This window comes from Lynx canadensis, chromosome A2 (assembly GCF_007474595.2).
Source record: "Lynx canadensis isolate LIC74 chromosome A2, mLynCan4.pri.v2, whole genome shotgun sequence".
Lineage (NCBI taxonomy): Eukaryota > Metazoa > Chordata > Mammalia > Carnivora > Felidae > Lynx > Lynx canadensis.
The window spans coordinates 3,269,810-3,277,423 of record NC_044304.2 but is presented as its reverse complement, the minus strand read 5'-3'; the positions used below and the strand labels follow the sequence as shown (position 1 = coordinate 3,277,423).

Here is a 7,614-nt window from a genome sequence, read left to right as displayed (position 1 = left end):
TGTGTGTGTGTGTGTGTGTGTGTCGGGGGCCGGGGGTGGGAGGTGTGGCATGGGAGGCTTAGATCCTGTGACCCAGGCAGGTGCAGTGGTGTTATCAGGCATGTGGCCGTCTGGTGACCCAGGAGGACGTGGCGGGCCTGGGAACGCGTACAGAGTGAATGGTGAGTGCGTGGGACTTCCCAGGCGAAGGGGAGGAAATTTGATCAAGGTGGAGTTAAAAAGGCAGCGGCCTCAAATCCCTTGGGGCACGGGGAGCGGGGGGGCAGAGCAGCTAATCCCCTGGGTGTCAGTTGTCGGACCACCTGCCTCAACGGGGTTCGCCCCCCACCCCAGGGTCCCAAGCTTAAAGGGGGGCAGGGAGAGAGGCAGAGACACGGAGGTGCAGAGGGAAGGGGCAGGGAGGGAGAGAGACAGAGCCCAGGCAGAACAGAGAGAGACAGAGAGACAGGGACAGAGGGAGAGAGAAAGAGAGACGAGACAGAGAGAAGCTGTCCAAGCATCTTCTTCCTGACGAAGCCATCGTCTGCTTGCTTCAAAGGACCGATTAGTTAGTCCATTCCAGGGCATTCTCTCGGCAAGCCAGTAATGTATCAGTTACCTGTTGCTGTGTAACAAACCACCCCCAAAATGCAGAGGCTTAAACGACAACAATTTCTTATTTGTCATGATTCCGTGGCTTGGCCGGGGGACTCTTGCCTGGGCTCATTCGTGCGGCTGCAGTCAAAGGGCAGCTGAGCTGGGCTGGAAGGTCTCAGCTGGTCCCATCCACTGGTCTGGGGTCTTGTGTGGAGGTGGACGGGCTGGGACCTCTTTCCCTCTCTCTACTTGCCTCGCTGCTGGGGGCCAGAAACCTAGAAACTACAGTTCCCAGAATCCCCTGCAGCTGAGCTCGGGAGGCCATTAAGTTCTAAGTCAGGGAGCACATAGTCATGCCATGCTCCATGCAGAGGCTGTGTTTCTGTTCTTCTTCTTTTTTTAATCTTTTATTTATTTTTGAGAGAGACAGAGACAGAGTGTGAGCAGGGGAGGGGCCGAGAGAGAGAGGGAGACACAGAATCCAAAGCGGGCTCCAGGCTCCGAGCCATCAGCACAGAGCCCGACGCGGGGCTCGAACCCACAAACCGCGAGATCATGACCTGAGCGGAAGTCAGATGCTCTACCCACTGAGCCACCCAGGCGCCCCAACCCAGAGAATCTTAACCGATGTAATAAGGAAGGTGAAATCTGCACGGGTGACTGTTTTACACAGAATGGAGCAGAGAGTCTTGTTTAAAGACCATAATTTCCGTGACATCAGGCTCCCAGCTCAACCAAAGCAAAGGACGGTAACACTGCAGCCACACCGAACGGCAGGGCCAGAACAGCCCTCAGGAAACCACATCTGAACCACCACAAGGTAAACTGAGTCCAGCTGGGACGGGCGCTGGGCCACACAGTGATGCCTGATGAAGCTCTTTTCCTGCCGGTGGCTTTGGGGGGGGGGGAGGGAAGGTGTGGGAGGGAACGGTAGTCAATTTCTCTGAGTGCAGGATCGCTACTAGAATAGGGATAAAAAATGAGTCATTAGCAAGATTGAGAGGCAGAGCTCTAAAATGTCGCTGGTCCGGGAAGAGCCAGCTATGAGAAAGGATGGAGAGATGTACAGACGTCAGGGGAGATCGTGGCACGGACACTGCTTTTTTCCAAGCCCCCAACCCGGTGTCCGATGTTGCCAAGGTCACAGGCACAAATGACTCCTGTTGTCCTAGATGTAGACGTACCAACAGTTACACTACGTCACATTGGACCAGGTCACGCGAGATCTCTGGTTGTGTCTGTGGTGGAGACAAGGAGATGTCAGAAACCCAGGGGTGTATCAGTTAGGGAAGGTTATACGCGGTAACAAACATCCCCCAGATCTCCGTGGCTCAAAAGTGGCCCAAGATACATCTCCTGCTTGCGTTCATCCCTCTGTCGGGGTTTGGCTGAGGATGTCTTGCGTCCTCCTTCTACAGGTACCGGTTGGTGGAGCCACCGCCCCCTCCGACTTGCCGGTCACTGCAGCTGAAGGAAAGAGGCAATGTGACAAGTGGTACCCTGGCTGTAGAAGTTTCCATCCGGAGAGGGCACGTGTCACTTCAGCTCCCATTTAATTGGTCAAAGCAGGTCCCGTGGCTCCCAAGGGACTTTGGGGGGAGCAGAGAAGGGCAATTCCACCTGGGAAAATGACCGGACATCTTTTTTGGGGACGGCGTCAACGGTTAACTTAGGGGATGGGGGAAGGGTGATGTTCGCCAGCAACGGAACTCACACCAGAAAAAAAGTACCCGAACATCGGCCAAGGCCAGCTACCTCTAATGCTCCTGGATGTGGGCAACCTTCTAGAATCTGATAGGGTTTAATTCGTGTGATCCTCAAAGCAATTCCATTTGACGGACGAGGAAACCGAGCACAGAGAGGTTAGGTCTATTTTCCGAGAACCCACAGCTCTGAAGCAGCAGACGGGGAGATTTGATCCTAAGCAATGTGGCCCTAAACCGGGTGCATTTAAATGCTATAGCAGAACGCCTCAGACCCAGAGAAGCTTCCGGAAGACAAAAAGGGCCAAGAAATGTCGGCCGCGGTGACTGATTCAGGGATAGGCCGGTGATCCCCCCTGAGCCAATCGGATCCTTCACTGGGACTCTGGCCGGATCCTTCACAGGGAAGAGTCTCTGTGTCCACCCGAGTTGCTAGGAGAGAAGGGTGTGGGTCTGGGGAGCTGGTGACTGCGTGGAGGGTTGCAAGACGGCGAGGATCATGTTTGAACCCCTGGAGGCAGCCGTGTCTGAAGCCAGCTTAATCCTGGCTTCCCAGTCCACAAGCCAGCACGCCCGCCCCCCTTATTATATCTGTTTTTCAAGGCAGTTTGAGTTGAGTTGCTTTCCCTTGTAAGCAAAAAGATCCCTAAAGAGGGCCAGTGTCCTTGTGCAGATCCCCAGAGAACTGACTCGAGACGAGGAGACGCTGATGCCCTGGAAAATGAGCGTGTCTCTACTCTGTGACAGATGCCGGTGAGCCCGTGCCTCAGAGCAGGGAACTCAAGTCCAATTCAGCCTCCAACACGGACCCCACGACCCCCCGCCTCCTGGTGTTTACAGCGGGGTAGGCTTCTCCCTCTCCGTGTCAGGCTGGGTCCCTGTGACCAATAGATGCGGTCACACAGAGGTGATGACTGTCGCTGCCGAGATTAGGTTGTAAAAGACTGTCTTCTACCTCATTTGTTCCGCGCGTGAGCTTCTCTCTCTCATCTCCCCCTCCCACTGCCGTCTCTCTCTCTCTCTCTCTCTCTCTCTCTCTCTCTCTCTCTCTCTCTCGTCTCTCCCTCCTCCCTGGCTCCCGGCCTGTCCTACTCTCGGTCCAGCCTCGGTCTCTCCTGCTTTCCTTCCGCTCTCATTTCCCTCCCCCTCCTCCCTTGACCTCTGACCTGTCTCCCATCTCAGTTTCCTCTGTCTCCCTCTGTCTCTCCATCTCTCGCTCTCTGCATCTCTCTTCCGCCTCGTCTCTGGCTCCCTGCCCCCACCTGACCCTGTGTGCATCTCTGGGGCTCTCCGTCCGGGTTCCCTGCCCCCTCCCCTTGCAGGCAGGCAGCCCAGTGGGCCCGGGACACCCCCTCTGTGGTTGCCAAGCTCTGGGGCTGGGAGGGGCCCAGAGCTCATTACCCTAATCGTGTCTTCCCAGGGTGCCAGCCAGCCCCCGAACTGGGCCACTTAAGCCCCTTGGAGCTGATGGCAGCCTGAGGCCACTTCTCCCCACCGGGAGCTGGGAGAGGGGAAGGGAGGAGGGAGAAGGAGAGAGGGGAGGGAGGGGGTAGGATGGAGGGGGATGTATCTCCATTGTCCTGGGAAAATGCCCTGGGGCGGTTGGCAGGGGCGAGGAGGCGGGGTCAGACCCCAGGACCAGGGCCCCCCCTAGCCCCCACCCTGGGACACCTCCGAGAGCCCCCCGGCCCAGAGCCACACATGCCGCCCCTCTGCTGCCCAGGCGGGTCTTGGGACATCCCACCGGGTCCCTGCAGCGGGTCCAGCCCCATCGGCTAATTTCTTTCCAGAGGAGCTGGGGATCTGGATCTTTCTGGGAAACCATTTATGGCGTTTTTAACGTTTATTTAGTTATTTTTGGGAGAGAGAGTGGGAGCAGGGGAGGGGCAGAGAGGGAGAGAGAGAATCCAAAGCAGGCGCCGAGCCGTCAGCACGGAGCCCCACGCGGGGCTCAAACTCACGGCCCATGAGATTATGACCCCAGCCGACGTTGGACGCTTAACCGACTGAGCCACCCAGGCGCCCCTGGGTGAAACCATTTAAAAGAAAGCGGGGGGGCGCCTGGGTGGCCCAGTCGGTTAAGCGCCCGCCCGACGTCAGCTCAGGTCATGATCTCCTGGTTCCTGGGTTCGAGTCCCCTGTCGGGCTCTGTGCTCACAGTGTGGAGCCTGCTTCAGATTCTGGGTCTCCCTCTCTCTCTGCCCCTCCCTTGCTCTCTCTCTCTCTCTCTCTCTCTGTCTCTCGCTCTCAAAAATAAATAAATTAAAAGCAATTAATAGTAAAAAAAAGAAAGCAAAAAGGAGGGGTACACTCCCACCCAGCAGAGCTAACGGTCCAGACCCCAGCCTCCGATTTGCAAAGGGACTCCAGTCAGGTCACTAAGAGTTGGGCCGGGCCTCTCCCAGCCTCCACCTTCTCTTCTGGAAAATTCAGTCAAACATTCCTCATCTCAAGGGCCTATTTTGAGGACTGACGCAGGAGGCCAGCTCAGCCAGGGACCGGAGGGAGGGTTAGGCCTCCCGTCCTCTCCATCTCCCCGCCGCCCCATCCCTGACTCTGTTTCCATCCTTCTCTGCTGTGGTTTTACCCCATCTCTGCCCCCCCACCTCTCACACACACACACACACACACACCCTCTCACACTAGTGCTCTGAAGGCCCTACCAGGAGGAGGCAGGGAGGCCACTTGCCTGACCTAGAATCTCACGGAAGCTTTGATTTAGAAGAATCAGAAGCGGAGTGTGCACGCGGGGGCCTGTGTGTGTGTGCACGCGCACACGCGTGTGTACCTATGGCCGTGTGCCAGCGTGGCCCGCGAGTTACCCCTGTGGGCGTGTGCGGCTGCGTGGGCCCCGGGGGGGATGTTGGGGGTGGGGGCAGGGGTGGGGCTCCTCCGGGGAGGGATGTGGCCTTGAGACCAGCCTCTGCCTCCCATTTCCCTCTTCATTTCTCTCCAAGGCCTTGGGGGTCCCTTTTGCGCTGAGCTGGAATAGAGGCCCCTCCCTCCCTCCTCTGTGGGTGGGGCACCCACCCAGGAGCGCCTCCCCCCACCCCCTGGTCACCAGGGTCACATCAGCCTGGCCTCCAGTCCTGGCCGTGACTCGCTCTTGGTCTGTGACTCTGGGCAAGACACTGCCCCTCTGAGCCTCAGTTTCCTCATCTGTAAAGTGGGGAGGAGAATGGCTTCTTGCCAGGCAGGGTGATTGGACACTTTAAAAAAAAAAAAATGAAGAAAAAGAGAAAAAAAAAAAAGAGGGGCACCTGGGTGGCGCAGTCGGTTAAGCGTCCAACTTCGGCTCAGGTCATGATCTCACGGTCTGTGAGTTCGAGCCCCGCATCGGGCTCTGCGCTGACAGCAGGAAGTCTGCTTGGGATTCTCTCTCTCCCTCAAAATAAACTGAAAAAAAATTAAAAAAAAAATTTAAAGCAAGCTCTATGCCCAATATGGAGCTTTTGCTCTGTACGTGTGGGTGGGTGTCTGTGTATTCCCTGTTACTTTTTTCCCCCAGTTTTTTAAAAAAAAATTTTGATGTTTATTTTTCAGAGAGAGAGACAGAGTACGAGGGAGAGAGGGGAGAGAGAGAGAGAGATACAGAATCGGAAGCAGGATCCAGGCTCTGAGCTGTCAGCACAGAGCCCGATGTGGGGCTCGAACCCACGAACCGTGAGATCATGACCTGAACCGAAGTCCGACGCCCATCCAACCGAGGAACCCAGGCGCCCCTCCCCCAGTTTTACTGAGACATTATTAAATTATGACATTGTGTTAATACACGGCATACAAGGTAATGATTAGACATTCCTATGTATTGCCACAGTGATCACCGTTTAACCAACATCCCTCCCCTCACATCGCTACAAAGTCTCCCCCCTGTGATGAGACCTTTTCAGGTTTACTCTCTTAGCAAGTTTCAAACATTCGATACAGTATTGCCATCCTTTTACATAAAGGGAATGACTTAGCCAGTTCCCATTAGGGAACACTCTGATGATGGCTTTTGAAGGATACTAGAATGACATCCTGTGGACCACAGTTGCACACAGGCGTGGGAGAAATTTTGCAGGTGCGTGTGTCTCAAAATACCGTGCATGGGCTGGAGGGAGGGTGGGAACAGAGAGCTAGTGTTTCACGGGGACGCCGTTTCCGTTTGGCAGGGTGAAAAGGGTCTGGCGACCGGCGGTGGGAACGGTGGCCTAGCGTTCCTAACGGTTAGGACGAGAAACAGGTTTTACGGGTATTTTACCAAGGTTTGAGAAAAAAATAAATAAGTTGTATCTTTGATTGGAGTTTATTGATTTATTCTGAGAGGGAGAGAGTGCACGCAAGCATGCGCAGGGGAGGGACAGACACCGAATCCGAAGCAGGCTCTGGGCTCCGAGCTGTCCGCACAGAGCCCGGCGCGGGGCTCGAACCCACAAACCGTGAGATCATGAAATCGAGAGTGGGACGCTTAACCAGCTGAGCCATCCAGGCGCCCCCGAAGTAGATGAGTTTTAAAATATAGTGTATGGGGGCGCCTGGGTGGCTCAGTCGGTTGAGCGTCTGACTTTGGCTCAGGTCATGACCGCGTGGTTTGTGAGTTTCGGGCTGTTTTGGGATCCTCTGTCTCCCTCTCTCTCTGCCCCTCCCCCCTTTGTGTTCTCTCTCTATCTCTCTCTCTGTCAAAAATAAACAAACTTAAAAAAATATGTATATATATATATATATATATATATATATATATAGTGTATTAAATGTTGAGATTTACCAAGGCCAGCAGACGAAGAGACGATTGCCATTGACAAGAAAGTGTTTTAGTTTCCAGAAGGCGATGGGCTCACCACACCCCACAGGCCCACACGGGGAGGCGGCGGGGGCGGACCGGGCAAGAGGCACTGATTGCAGTTTCCATAGAAAGAAAAGGGTAAGGCAGGGGTAGCAGGTTTAGGACCAGCTCGTAGGAATAACTTCAGCGGTCCCTGGGACCTGGGAGCCGTCCCTAGTCCCCGTCCCTAGTCCCCCTGGCACCAGCCCCAGGGGATCAGGGCGGGAGGTAGCGACCCTGAGTGTGAGAACCCCACGGAAGGGGTGTTGGGGGCGGGGGGCTCTGGATTCGGCTGGTTTGTCTTTGAAAAACCTACTGATGGACAGGTTGTTTACTGTCTCTGGGAATGAGCTGGGAGGGGCCGTCGTCCAGGGTCAGCAAGGCAGAGCACCAGAAGTTAAAAGGCATGGTTACTAGAGTGTTCCCAGGAGGGGACATCTGGGTCCTGGAGACAGCGCCTTTCCGGTCCCCAAGCCACTGTTCCCTTTTGCTGCTCTGAGGCCTGTCTCTGCAGGTAAGGCCTGGGGAACA

General features: G+C 55.5%; 1 non-coding gene across 1 annotated transcript; it reads right to left on the bottom strand.

The window, feature by feature from the left end:
• Positions 1-1,093: 1,093 nt before the first annotated feature.
• On the bottom strand, positions 1,094-1,178 carry TRNAG-UCC. Its single transcript has one exon. It is a non-coding gene; the product is annotated as a tRNA-Gly (tRNA).
• Between the last annotated feature and the right edge of the window lie 6,436 nt (positions 1,179-7,614).